The 14,813-nt window shown below is 45.2% G+C and overlaps 2 non-coding genes across 2 annotated transcripts; one reads left to right on the top strand and one right to left on the bottom strand.

Annotated features, from left to right (window-relative positions):
* Nucleotides 1-9,292: 9,292 nt before the first annotated feature.
* trnas-uga (transfer RNA serine (anticodon UGA)) lies at nucleotides 9,293-9,374 on the bottom strand. Its single transcript has one exon. It is a non-coding gene; the product is annotated as a tRNA-Ser (tRNA).
* A 716-nt stretch (nucleotides 9,375-10,090) lies between these two features.
* Nucleotides 10,091-10,163, top strand: trnak-cuu (transfer RNA lysine (anticodon CUU)). The gene has a single exon. It is a non-coding gene; the product is annotated as a tRNA-Lys (tRNA).
* The last annotated feature ends 4,650 nt before the right edge of the window (nucleotides 10,164-14,813 follow it).

Raw genomic sequence — 14,813 nt, 5'->3', positions numbered from 1 at the left:
TCACTTTCTATCTGCACCTTTCTTTGCAAGTGCAGGAGATGCAACTCCTGCCTTTTTACCCCCTCCCTCCTCATTATCCAAGGGCCCAAAACACTCATCCCAAGTGAACCAGTGAGACACTTGTGCTTTTCAGTTTAATCTCCTGTATCATAGATTATGATCGAATTTACAGTGCAGAAGGAGGCCATTCGCCCCCATCGGTATTTGCTGCCACAATTTGGTCTCATCTACTTCAACAGGTCAGATTACAGACTGTGACCGCTTTGATAAATCTCTGTTCAATCCACAATCATGTCTTTGATTTTCCTGCCACTTGTCATTTCAATTCTCCACCTCTCCCACTCTCACCTTTCTGTCGTTGGTCATCCGTGTTCCAATGGAGATTAACGGGAACTCGAGTAAAACCACCTCAACATTTAAGTAGTCACCCACAGAACTCCGTCCTCAACATCGAGCTCAGTAATTTTAGGTTATGTTTTGTTTGGTGTGTTTCTTGCCCGTCCCTTTTTTTTTTTTGCTTCTAATTGCATTCATTCATTTTGCACTTGGACGGCGGAGAGACAGCTGGAGATTTTTCTAGAATGAATTGTAGAGCTCAAGGCTCAGACAGCGGAAGACGCGGCAGCCATTGATGGAACAATGAAAAGTGCAAATGAGCAAGAGGACAGGGATGGGTTCAGAAAGAGAAAGGGAAATGTCTGGGACTGGACCCGGAACTCCAGTCTGGTAAGTGAGAAATCTACCCCTGAACCGCGAATGTTCACACAGCCGCTCATTCCAAGTGTCCAGTCGGAAACCTGTCTGAAGGAACATGCAGTCTGATAGAGCGCCTGTGATAATCCTCCACTGTCTGATCTAAAGCTGCAACATGAGCTGTTCATCACAGCTGTGATAAACGTGTTGGTGTTAGCATTCAGTGGTGTCGATTCACATCATCCTTGTTTGGAGCTGCCTGTGAGGAACAAACTTCCCGCTGATATGTCTGCCCGGTTTGCAATCTGTCTGAGGAGGGAACAGACTGACTCTGGTCAGCAGCTTGCAAAGATTTTATTTTTGTCGAGAATGGGATTTCTTCTGTGATGTTGTTCTGATGGGAAAGGGGAGAGTGACTGGAGTCGCCTTTCAGAAGGGAGTTCGGGGTGGCAGTTTCACTCACCTGGGGACATTGATAAACTTGTTGCTGATTTATTCAAACCTTGCCTAAAAAGCGACTCGGGTGGGATTCAAACCCACAACCTTTGAATGTCTCACCACGACAGCGACGAGAAGTCCAACGCGCTATCCGTTGCGCCACAGAGCCACACCTGCAGCGTTTTCCCATCCCCATATGAGGATTTCTGTAGTTGTCCAACAGGCAGTTCAAAAGTTCAGTAATTCGCACAGTGACGACATTTCAAAACTACTTCATTGTCTGGGAATGTTTTGGGCCGTCCTGTGGTTGTGAAAAGCGCTACAGAAATTCTAGTAAAACTCCGAAAGCACACAGCCAGGTTGGTGCAAAGGGAGGACATGTAGCAGACAAGGAGTGAGGCGATTTATTTTTGTAGGAAGAACAGAAGTAGACAATATAAAATAAAGTGTCTATTTACAAAAAAGAGTGCAGGAACAGCGGGACATGTGTCCAAATCATTGAAGGTGACAGGGCAGGCTGTAAGAGTCGTTTATAAATAAAACAGTGTCATGACTTTATTAACAGCGGCACAGAGTACAAGATGACAGAGGGGTCATCTCTCCCTTTTCAGCTCCTGACTGCAGAGGCTTTTCTTGTGAAACCGTTTATTGGAAAACCTCTTTCCCTGGAGGGAGGCGGGAGTTTGGAACTCGCTGCCTGAAAGGTTGGTGGAGCAGAGCCCCTCATAATATCTAAGAAGTGTTTAGATGGGCATTTGCGATCCCAGGGTACACGAGGCGATGATCCAAGTGCTGGGAAATGGGATGAGAATGGTTCGGTGGTTGTTTCTGACCGGCACAGATGCGATGGGCTGAAGGGCCATTTCTCTGCTGTCTGATTCGATGACTTTATGAATGAAATGCAGCATGTGTTTGCAGCTGTCTCTGTTTATATCCTGTTGTATTCACAGGAACAAACAAACTGGGCTGGTCGTTGAGCACCTCGAGACTGTTCTGCCCTACATTTAGATTGAGTAAGGGCTCCGTGTATTTTAACTCCAGCTCCCTGACTGGATTTCAGAAACCCTCCACAAACGGCAGTCTTATTGAATAATACAGATCCTAGAGATGGATAATCAGCGATAATCACAGCCAGAGAGACCTGCAATAACCCTCAGAGCAGGAAAGACAACTCATTGTCCTTTGGCCCAACAGCAAAATACTGCGGATGCCGCAAATCTGAAACCAAGACAGAAAATGCTGCAAATATTCAGCTGACACGGCAGCTTCTGTGGAGAGAGGAACAGGTCGTTCCAATGAAGGGTCAGGATCTGAAATGTTAACTATTTCTCTTGTTAGTGATACCACAGATTCGTAAAATATTTCAAGCATTCCGGTTTGTTCAGCTAAACATCCTCACACTCTGTAGCTTAGATCAATCCCAGCAGGGTGTCACTGCGTTTGACCTGACCTGTGTGATTGAACACTTCCTCCATAAAGTCACAGAGTCATAGATGTTTACAGCATGGAAACAGGTCCTTCGGCCCAGCTTGTCCATGTTGCCCAGTTTCTATCACCAAGTTAGTCCCACTTGCCCACATTTGATCCATGTCCCTCTATATTCACCCTGCCCAGGTAAATTTGATTTGATCAAATTAGCATTTGATAAGGTTCCCCATGGTAGGCTTATGGAGAAAGTAAGGAGGCATGGGATAGTGGGAAATTTGGCCAGTTAGATAACGAACTGGCTAACTGATAGAAGTCAGAGAGTGCTGGTGGATGGCAAATATTCAGCCTGGATCCCAGTTACCAGTGGCGTACCGCTGGGTCCTCTGCTGTTTGTGATTTTCATTAATGACTTGGATGAGGGAGTTGAAGGGTGGGTCAGTAAATTTGCAGACGATACGAAGATTGGTGGAGTTGTGGATAGTGAGGAGGGCTGTTGTCGGCTGCAAAGAGACATAGATAGGATGCAGAGCTGGGCTGAGAAGTCGCAGATGGAGTTTAACCCTGAAAAGTGTGAGGTTGTCCATTTTGGAAGGACAAATATGAATGCGGAATACAGGGTTAACGGTAGATTTCTTGGCAATGTGGAGGAGAAGAGAGATCTTGGGGTCTATGTTTATACATCTTTGAAAGTTGCCACTCAAGTGGATAGAGCTGTGAAGAAGGCCTATGGTGTGCTCGCGTTCATTAACAGAGGGATTGAATTTAAGAGCCGTGAGGTGATGATGCAGCTGTACAAAACTTTGGTAAGGCCACAGTTGGAGTACTGTGTACAGTTCTGGTCGCCTCATTTTAGGAAGGATGTGGAAGCTTTGGAAAAGGTGCAAAGAAGATTTACCAGGATGTTGCCTGGAATGGAGAGTAGGTCTTACGAGGAAAGGTTGAGGGTGCTAGGCCTTTTCTCATTAGAACGGAGAAGGATGAGGGGCGACTTGACAGAGGTTTATAAGATGATCAGGGGAACACATAGAGTAGACAGTCAGAGACATTTTCCCCGGGTGGAACAAACCATTACAAGGGGACATAAATTTAAGGTGAAAGGTGGAAGATATAGGAGGGATATCAGAGGTAGGTTCTTTACCCAGAGAGTAGTGGGGGCATGGAATCACTGCCTGTGGAAGTAGTTGAGTCGGAACCATTAGGGACCTTGAAGCAGCTATTGGATAGGTACATGGATTACGGTACAATGATATAGTGTAGATTTATTTGTTCTTAAGGGCAGCACGGTAGCATTGTGGATAGCACAATTGCTTCACAGCTCCAGGGTCCCAGGTTCGATTCCGGCTTGGGTCACTGTCTGTGCGGAGTCTGCACGTCCTCCCCGTGTCTGCGTGGATTCCCTCCGGGTGCTCCGGTTTCCTCCCACAGTCCAAAGATGTGCAGGTTAGGTGAATTGGCCAATGATAAATTGCCCTTAATGTTCAAAATTGCCCTTGGTGTTGGTTGGAGGTGTTGAGTTTGGGTAGGGTGCTCTTTCCAGGAGCCGGTGCAGACTCAAAGGGCCGAATGGCCTCCTTCTGCACTGTAAATTCAATGATAATCTATGATTAATCTAGGACAAAGGTTCGGCACAACATCGTGTGTTCTGTGCTGTATGTTCTATGTAAATATCTCACTGTATTTTAAAGGAAAACATTGTACCGATTCTACACTGCCTCTGGCAGCCCATTTCGGATGCTCACCACCCTCCGCATGAAAGCAAATCCTCTCTGGTCTCTTTTGCATCTCTCCCCTCTCACCTCAAACCTATGCCCTTTAGGCTCCTCTACCTTTGGGAACATATGTTGACAATCTGCCTGATCTATGCTCCTCATTATTTTATAGACCTCTATCAGTTCACCTCGAAGCCTCCGACGCTCCAGGGAAAAAATCCAAGCCTGTCCAGTCTCTCCTTATAACCCAGAGGACCAAGTCCTGGTAGCATCCTCGTAAATCTCTTCGGCACTCTTTCTAGTTTACCAATATACTTCCCATAATAGGGTGACTAGAACTGAATATAGTATTTCATGTGTGCTCTTACCAATGTATTGTACAACTTCTAATAAGACGTCCCGACTCCTTTATTCAATATCCTGATCAATAAAACCGAACATGCTGAATGGCTTCTTCACCACCCTGTCCACCTGCGACTCTACTTACAAGGAGCTCCGAACTTGTACCCCTAGATCTCTTTGTTCTGTAATTCTCCCCAAAGAATACAACAGCGCAAAATCTGTCTTTGTTCCAGAATTGCAGGTTTAACTTGTCCTTCACTTTCCAGTGGATAATTTACAGACATTTTAACACAAGGACTGAATTCAGTCCAATGGTTAATGCTTTCGACTAGAAATCAGCTGGATTTTTCCCTTTGACTTCAGTCCTGCTCCCAGAGAATCTGTTCAGTCGTTAAAATAATGTTTTCTTTTGAATCCTTTATTTCCACCGAATGTTGACGCTGAAATTCCTCACAGTTCTCTCCATTGTTATCTACTCTGCAGGTATTGACTGCACCGTCTATTTGAGACATGCTCACAGGGCTGTGAGAGAGGCTTTCTTTCAGGTTTTAGGCCTCTTTTGGTCATTAAACAAAAACCGGATATCTGCAGAGGAACTCGGAATACCAAACCTCTCTTCCCAGGATGAACTTAGTCAGGGGACAAAATGTTGTTTGAATACAGAATAAAAGGTTTGAGGATTTGGGGTGAGATTCCTGGAGATTTGGGAAGAGAGCGATGTTGTGGAGCATTGTGACAATAGCAGGATACGAGTTTGGGAGATTACCCAGTCTGTGTGGGGGGCTGGGGGAAGGAAATTGTCTTGCCTTCCCACCCAAGTTGAATGTTGGGGTTGAGGTGGTGATCAGATTCCGTGCGGAGGGTGAAATCCTTTCACTGAATTTCACGTTTACAGCTCAGGTCCTCGAGGAATCGCTGCTGTATTCCCAGGAGGTGGTGGTCTCATTCTTAAAGCAAAAAACTTCAATCCAGGACCGGTTTGTCAATAAGAACAAGCTGGAGGATTGTGATGATAGAAACTGTTCAGCACTGATTCACTTTATTCATTGTTGTGTCCTGGAATAAACAAGTGGATTGTAGCTGTCCATTAAAAACGCAAATAGAATTCGGAAGTTTCTGGCCAGTAACTTCACAATGTCCACTATTACATCACTCAGCATCCTCAGCTGCATCACATCTGGTCCACATGACATGTCACCATTACCTACAGCCAGTCTTTCTCATTCCTCTTTGACATAAGTTTTATACAAAAGAAAACAATTACGAATGGTCGATGAGGAAAGTGAGCACTTTTATTGAAGGGAGTTTAAAGAAACCTTTGTGATAAAGAAGTGGGATTAAGGAAATGAAAGTAACAATAAGTGGAATGAAGGCACGGGTTGTTCCTGGACTGACTGTAGAATTTGCTGTTTATTTGTTCAATAGAGATTTCAGGCCAATTGTATTTGATGTCATTAAGGAGATTAACATTGAAGGAAGCATGTCGTTGTCTATAATATGTGATTACCTCCTTTTATCAAAATTGCTCTGATAGATGGGATTCAAAGAATTGGAGTCATATGGCATTCCTGTGGATTGTTAGATCCTTGCGAGGGTTCAAACAAATCCTTTGGAAAACCGCCAAGACGGAGGAGATTGTGCAGTGGAGATTGACTGGAGTGGTATCAGTGGTGAAGAGTGTGCTTCCGGAAGATGTATGTCCAATATTGCAAACCAGGCTGCACATTCAGAACCTTCTTACCAACTTCTCATCGATGAAAAGGATGCACTGGTGAAAATCTTCCATGAATCCTTAAATTCTGGAAAATCGCAGCGTGTTTACTTCAGACAGGCATCATAATGAGCGCAGGCTGGTAGTGCCGGAGAGCCTGTTCCTGTGCTGTACTGTTCTTTATGGAAAACTGCCAACATAACACCCTTATTCGAAAAGGGAGGGAGACAGAAACAGATAACTAAATGCTAGTTAGCATAATATCTGTCATGTGGAAACTGTTAGAGTCCATTCTAAAGGTTATAATAGCAGAACATTTAGCAATATATAACATAATGAAACAGATTCAGCATGGCTTCAAGAAGGGCACATCATGCATGACAATCTGTTCTAATTATTTGAAGTGGTAATGTTCAGGATAAATAAAGGGGAATCCTGCCTCCAGCTGCCTCCCTACCTCCAGCTCCCTCCATCTGCTTCTCTCACAATATCACCCATTGTGTCACTCACCTCTTTTCCCCCCTCTCACCCTTCCTCGCTTTTCCTATCCGCCCTCTATCTCTAATCCATTTCCCTTTCTCTGGGATCTGCCTTGTCTCCAGGCTCCCACTGACCCCGGGTTCGGGGACTCTCAGGCCGGCCAGGGCTCTTTAACCGGCTCCATTCACAGGAAAAAAGACTTCAGTTTGCACAATATCATCCGCTCTCTCTGAAACCCCCAAACTGAAATTCAGACTCACCGTGAAGGTGAAGACTGCGAGGGCGGCATGGCGGCACAGTGGTTAGCACTGCTGCCTCACGGCGCCGAGGTGCCAGGTTCGATCCCGGCAATGGGTCACTCGCCGTGTCGAGTTTGCACATTCTCCCGTGTTTGCGTGAGTTTCGTCCCCTGAATCCTATGATGTGCAAGCGAGGTGGATTGGCCACGCTAAATTGCCCCTTAATTGGGAAAAATGAATTGGGTACTGTAAATTGTTTAAAAACAAGGTGAAGACTGCGGGTCCCTCTCCTGCTGTTTAACACAGATCACTACAACTGGGCACAGTGAGCAGAAAGAAATTCGTGTTGTTTGTGTACATTTCACTCCAATTTGAAACGCTCCTGAATGAAAGTGTCTGTGTCACACGGCCCCCGTTCAGCCAGGAGATTGCACCAGTCCACAATAAATGTATTTAAGCAATTTATTTCTGATGTTCTGTGTGTCATTACATAGGACCCTTACTCTGATCTGAGACCTTACCTTGTCCTTGTGCCCTGATGCTGCACTTTTCATCCTGTTTCGGTAATAACTTTTTACTGGTATTAATTATGTAACTTACTTAGTGATTAATTTATTCAGACACTAGGAGTTTTTTAAGCTCATTTTGTAGACGGAACTTTGCGTGGTTCGTATTTCTGGCCCGTTTAACCCACCTATTTACTATTGCTTCAGACTGAGAACTTAGTTATTAATGTTGAAGATTGTCGTTAATTTAAACTATGTTTCCACTCAAAACAAATTGATGCTGGTTGTTAGATATGAAACCCATGGGTGATGAGAACAATTGGTGAAATTTATTTGAGGAGTGTCCACTCCTTTTCTGTCCTGACCTGCGATATTTAATTAAATAATTCACCACTGTGATGGATAGGAACTGAACCTGGGACATGCTGGGACAGTCACCACTATACCACCACCTGTCCCCGGGCTATGCCACCCGCTCTGTATTTATAGAACGAATACACAAACAATGAAGCGGGGGAATGTATTAAATCAGAGATTGGATATTCTTGTAACCAATATAGCTGTAATGGGAATCTTTCATTTTCCGATAGATCGGGATGAGCTGGGTCGCTCAGTCAGAAATCAGATATCTGGGGATTTAAATGTGATTACTGCAATGATAATATTTAAACATGTTAATGTTATTTTGCTCCAATTGAAGCGTGTCACGAATACATTACCTTGTTGCACAACTTGCTTTCAGCCAGGAGATGGCAGCAGTGCGCAATAGTTTGGGTCTCCTGTTTGTGTCCACAGATCTAGATAGGAATGGAGCTGCTGCTGCCCGGGGAGCTGCCAAGCAAGAGGCACAGATATTGACCAACTGCACCCGCTCCAAATAGATTCCCCAAATTACTGAACAAATCAAAACAAGCACAAATCATATTTTAAGAAACTATGACAGTGACTCTGAAAACAATACACCAACACCTCTGAAATAATCGATTTGCTGTAACTAATAAAAGATGAACTGTTTCAATATCAGCCGTAGTTCCTTACCAGTTCTCAGACAGGCACCGACTGGTTAGAAGTTTGCTTCACTTTTCAAGGTCCGGCTCAATAAAATCAATCACAGGCCCATGATCTGCTTTCCTCCTGTTCTCAGACACATCCACTTTGTACAAGGGCGCACTAACTGCTTTTCAGAGTAAGAGTCAGACTGCAATCACCTCGTTCTCTCTCGATCCCTTTATCTCAGAGCCACCTCACAACCAGGAATGGAACTTCTCACAGAGCCAAGAATGGAATCGGTTGTCGATTCTTCCACTGATTCAGGACCGTCCATCACCAGGACGTATTCGTCCAAAAGAGTTGGGATGAAATAGGGCTGAGTTTCACTGTATCCAATCAGTCCCCGGAGAAGCACAAAAACAGTGAGTGAGGGAGAGAGAAAGAAACAAAGAATCAGATAGAGAGATAAAATATGTTCCATTTCTACCACGATCTTTTGACACAAATACATTCAGCTGAATGAAAGCAAACCACGTTTCCATTCGCTGCCGTTGCTGCTCCTCCTTCCAAACGTTGCAGGAAACGTTATTATTTATTGATTGTTGTTTTGAGTGCGGGCTTCTTTATATTTCGTTCAGTTTCCCCCAAAAATGTTAAATATCTGACTGAACACGAACCGTTCATTTACAAACATTCCGATTCGTTCTCGAGTCAGTGGCTTGTGCGGGGAGTTTACCAAATATTTCGAATCACAGTCGCTGCGAGCAGGGGTCGAACCTGCGCGGGGAATCCCCATTGGATTTCAAGTCCAACGCCTTAACCACTCGGCCATCGCAGCTGTGTCTACTGTGTCATTCATTAGTAATTTGGTCGATAGAATACATTCTAAACCCAGCCTGGAATCACTCCAGGAAGTTACTGCATTCAAACGATCAACGGGGCCCCGGGGTTTATGTGAGGACGGGTTGAATCTGCGTGGAAAGTGACCATTGGATTTGGAGAGAAGCCTCGAGAGACTCGAAAACCTCAGCTCCCTAAACGCACAATTCCACTGATTAAATAGTTTGTGAAACAACATCAGTTACATTGGAAATATATTAGAAATTCCAATGGAACAGAGCCACACTTCCCAGTCTGGAAGTAAATCAAAGTGATGAAATCTCGGAATTACAGCACAGAAGGAGACCTGTGCAGGCCGAATGGTCACATGATGACCTGATGACGCAACGAACATGATCACGTGTCTGGATTCCGGCAGTTCTCCCCGGATCGCGGTCAGAGCACAAGCCAGGAGCCGCTGTTCAACTATTAAGTCAGATATTTTTTATTACAAGTCTTCGGTCGCCAGTCATTGAGAGAGCAGCATTTCTACATGGTGTCAGGAGTGGGCAGTGTGGCAGAAGGACTCCACCGCATCAACATCCTTGGATCATAGAATCGTAGAATATCCAGCTCAGAAGGAAGCCATTCGGCCCAATGAGTCAGCACTGTCCCTCCGAATGAGCACCACAGCAACTCTCTTCAAGAAGAGGTTTAAGGGATAGTGCAGCACCAGCCCGGCTAGCTCAGTCGGTAGAGCATGGGACTCTTAATCCCAGCGTCGTGGGTTCGAGCCCCACGTTGGGCGCGTCTATGTTATTATCTGAAAATATTGATGCTGAATGAGCTGTCTTCACAACAGGAACACAAGGTTATGTCGCTGGACTGGGAATCCTTGATGACAAGATTTAATAAATCTGGAATTGAAATTTCGGCTCAATAATGGCGGATCATAATTCCACAATTGGGAATGATTTGACACAACCACAGTGCAGATCTGTCCCCGGCCGAGTCACGGTTCCATGACAGAGAGAACAGTTACACAGCAGAGAGCTCAGTTCCACAGCAAAGAGCACGGTTATACAGCAGAAAGCTCAGTTACACTGCAGAGAGCAAGGTTACACAGCAGAGAGTTCAGTTACACAGCAGGGCCTCTCTGCAGTAGAAAACACATTTTCCTTAAAAACCATTTTCTCCATCTCGGCACCTTTTCTGTGTGTCATTGTGTGTGTTTCCTGATAGTCTCTTCCTGATTTTCTGTGCGTCTCTGTCTGTCACAGCCGTGCTGCTGTTATGTATTAATCTCACTTTTCCCAAACAGTAATTGTGATTGATAAATACAGAAAGATTTCCACACTGACATTCAGTACCAATGTCTGATAGAGACTGAACCCCACCCTCACATACAGTACCAGACATTGACTCATAATGAAGGAATCCTGCTCTCACAAACTGTCCCAGAGACTGAGGTGCAGAGTGTTCCCTCCACTCGCGAACACTACCTGTGACGTACAGATACAGAACAAATCTCAGTCAGGTGAGTAGCAGAGTTTGATGGGTACGACATGGATTCCACAATCAGCTTCTCTGCGCCAGATAATCAGATGCAGTCGACACGTGGTGTCTATGTTGGTTTAACAAGGGTTTTACACAAGAACAGGAACACATTTACACAATATCAGGGTATAAGACGTAGGAGCAGAAGTAGACCATTCACCCCATCGAATATGCTACTTATTTCAATGAGATCATGCTTGATCTGATATATGACGTGTTATGAACTCATACGGTGGCACGTTGTCACAGTGGCTACCTCACAGCGCCAGCGATCCGGGTTCAATTCCAGCCTTTGGTCACTGACTGTGTGGAGTTTGCACTTTCTCTCCGTGTCTGTGTGGGTTTCCTCCGGGTGCTGCGATTTCCTCGCACAGTCCAAATGTGTGCGGGTTAGGTGGACTGTCCATGCTAAATTGCCCCTTAGTGTTCAGAAAGTTGGGTGGTGTTACAGGGATGTGGTAGGGACACAGAGGCTCTTTCAGAGGGTCGGTGCCGAGTCGATGGGCCGAATTGCCTCCTTTTACATTTTAATGATTTCATGATAATCCTCATGCCCACTTTCCCGTCTTTCTATCTCTAGATTTCATGATGAACCTTTAAAACCAACATTCAAACCAAGCCTCAGGTACCAGTAACTCCTCAATGGTCGTTCATTTCCCGGCTGTCAATCATTTGGTCAGTCTGAGGAAGTCACTTCCTGGAAATGTCATACATTGAAACAGTTCTAAAGTAAATTAAGTCGCTCTAGTCCCTGATGAACATAGGCTGCTTTCCCCTTTGAGGGTGAGATCTGACTGGTGGTGATTTAACCTGAGGTTCACCATACCTCAGGCGAGGAGCAATAATAATAATAATAAGAAGAATCGCTTATTGTCACAAGTTGGCTTCAATGAAATTACTGTGAAAAGCCCCGAGTCGCCACATTCCGGCGCCTGTTCGGGAAGGCTGCAACGGGAATTGTGAGAAGGCGGGGTTTTCATGATTCAGTTCTGGCATAACCATGTGATCTGAATCTAATTCATCTGGTTTTCCTTCTGCTAATCTGGTCTCACAATGGGGCAAACCTCACTGATTTGATAGACGAGTGATCGTTCTTCAGTCTTGTCATGGCCGGACCCGCTGAATATGGAGGCATATCCTGTGTGGCAGGATTTAGCTCCAACTCAATCTATCATTTTGTGGATGATACCACTGTGGTAGGTCGTATCGCAAACAATGACGAATCAAATACAGAAGGTAGATAAATGACATGGTTGCATAGTGCACTGTCATGAATGAAATGAAATGAAAAGAAATGAAATGAAAATCGCTTATTGTCACGAGTAGGCTTCAATGAAGTTACTGTGAAAAGCCCCAAGTCGCCACATTCCGTCGCCTGTTCGGGGAGGCTGGTACGGGAAACGAACCGTGCTGCTGGCCTGCCTTGGTCTGCTTTAAAAGCCAGAGATTTAGCCTAGTGTGCTAAACCAGCCCCTGTCATGTGAGTGTACCTTCAAGACTGGATGTTTAAGCAATGTACATTTAAGAAAACAGTGATGTCAGACAGTGGGTGGAGCTGGGCTTTAGGTTAGCCATTTTGCAGGTTTTTAGTTTCAGTTTTAAAAGCACCTTGTGTGTGTCTGTGTGTTTCCAGAGAGCTGCAAGTTTGAAAAGAGCTTGGGAGTGTCTGTGTTTGCAGGGCGCTGGATCTCTGGCATAAAAGACCATCTCGGGATCATTTGGGTGATTTAAATTCATAATTGTAAAGCCCTTAACATGATGTGATTCTGTTTGAAGGTGTTAAGTCGCTTGGAAGTTTGAAGGAACATTTTAATGAATTATTTACTGTTGCAATATTTTCTGAGTTATCTTTGAAGTAAGGGGTGTTAAGAGATCCAATGTTTATTGAAGATGTTAAGTTGAGTTCATGGAATAAACAGTGTTTGGTGTTTAAAAACCCACGTGTCCATAATTGTAATGCCATACCTAGGGAAAAAGCCGAGTGCTAGGAAAAGCAACAAATCAATTAAAGGGAGAGGTTGGTTGAACTCCATGATACATTTTGGGGTTCTGAAAACGCCTCGCCCATAACAATTGGGGGCTCGTCCGGAATAAAAGTCTGTCGATTGGATTGGCTTTTGTGAACTTAAAGACAGTGAAGGATTGTTGCTTTTCCGGTGTGGTATTTTAGTTTAAGTGGAGAGAGTGTTGTGAACAATGGCTCTTTCAGAGGCTCAGAAGTTTTTGGGGGTGGAGAATGTCACACTTTACGGACAGAAACGAAAAGCAGACTGTTAGATTTGGCAAGGATATTGCAGTTAACATTACCTGACAAAATGCGGAAAAGATGCGGTGGTCAAGCATTTACAGTTGCCTGAGATAAGGTTTGACTCATTGGAAACGGCAAAAATTCAGTTGCAAATTAAACAAATGGAACATGAGAAAGAATTCAAGCGGCTTGCAAACGAGAGTGAGAGAGAGGAACAAGAAAGAGAGAGAGAGGAAAAAGAAAGAGAAAGAGAGAGAGGAAAAAGAAAAGGAGAGAGAAGAAAGGAGAAAATCAAGAATAGCCCGAGCAGAACAAAAAGAAAAAGAAAGGGAGATACAGATCAGGGAAAAAGATAAAGAGAGGGAGTTTGAACATCAGAAAATGGCCATGAACCATGACAATCAGTTAAAATTGGCAGACGTAAAGTGAAACAGACAGCTGGATGATAGCCATGAAGATAGTGAGTATGGACTTCCGGGTGCGGCGATGACCAGCTGAGTCGGACATTTCGGCAGCTCCCGGTGAAACTGACTTTTGGGCTCTTGATAGGAGCCCCAACGGCAATTTTGACGGCTAAAAACACTGTGCGGTAAACCAGAAGGGAATCCCCCCTGGATACGGATGGAAAAAGGAGGAGAAAGTGGCCGGATTGCAGTGGATCCTTTAGAACAGCGGCAAGGAAGGCAAGCAAAATCCAAGATGGCGTCGGAAGGTGGCAGTTTAACATGGGGCCTTGAACAACAGGAGTTCTTGAAATGCTGTGTGGAAGACCTCAAAAAGGAAATGAAGAAAGAGCTGTTGGCCCCGATACTACAGGCGATCGAAGGGTTAAAGGAGGAACAAAAGACCCAGGAGCGGGAGCTCCGGGTCGTGAAGGCAAAGGCAGCCGAGAATGAGGATGACATACAGGGCCTGGTGGTGAAGACGGAGACGCATGAGGCACATCAGAAACGATGTGTGGAAAGGTTGGAGGCACTGGAGAACAATGCAAGGAGGAACAACCTGAGGATTCTTGGTCTTCCTGAAGGTGTGGAGGGAGCGGATGTCGGGGCATATGTGAGCATGATGCTGCACTCGTTAATGGGAGCGGAGGCCCCGGCGGGCCCGTTGGAGGTGGAGGGAGCATACCGAGTGATGGCGCGAGGACCGAGAGCAGGAGAAATTCCCAGAGCCATAGTGGTGAGATTCCTCCGTTTTCAGGATAAAGAAATGGTCCTTAGATGGGCAAAGAAAACTCGGAGCAGTAAATGGGAGAACGCGGTGATCCGCGTCTATCAAGACTGGAGTGCGGAGGTGGCGAGAAGCAGGGCGAGCTTTAATCGGGCCAAGGCGGTGCTTCATAAAAAGAAGATACAATTTGGAATGCTGCAAACGGCAAGACTGTGGGTCACATATCGAGGGAGGCACCACTACTTTGAGACGGCGGATGAAGCGTGGACTTTTATTGTGGAAGAAAAACTGGAATGAGCGGGTTATTAAAAAGAAAGTTTGAACAAAGTGGTGGGGCGAATGTGGGGGGTGAAGAGGGGGGTTAAAAAGGGGGGAAAGAGGAGTTTTATGTACTAATCCTGCGATGTGGTAACTTTTCTCTCTTCCACAGGTGGTGATGGGGGGAGGTGGAGGAGATGGGGCGTTGGCCATTGGGGGCGGGGC

This window comes from Scyliorhinus torazame, chromosome 24 (assembly GCF_047496885.1).
Source record: "Scyliorhinus torazame isolate Kashiwa2021f chromosome 24, sScyTor2.1, whole genome shotgun sequence".
Lineage (NCBI taxonomy): Eukaryota > Metazoa > Chordata > Chondrichthyes > Carcharhiniformes > Scyliorhinidae > Scyliorhinus > Scyliorhinus torazame.
The sequence above is the reverse complement of the archived record's forward strand: the minus strand, read 5'-3'. Positions and strand labels throughout refer to the sequence as shown.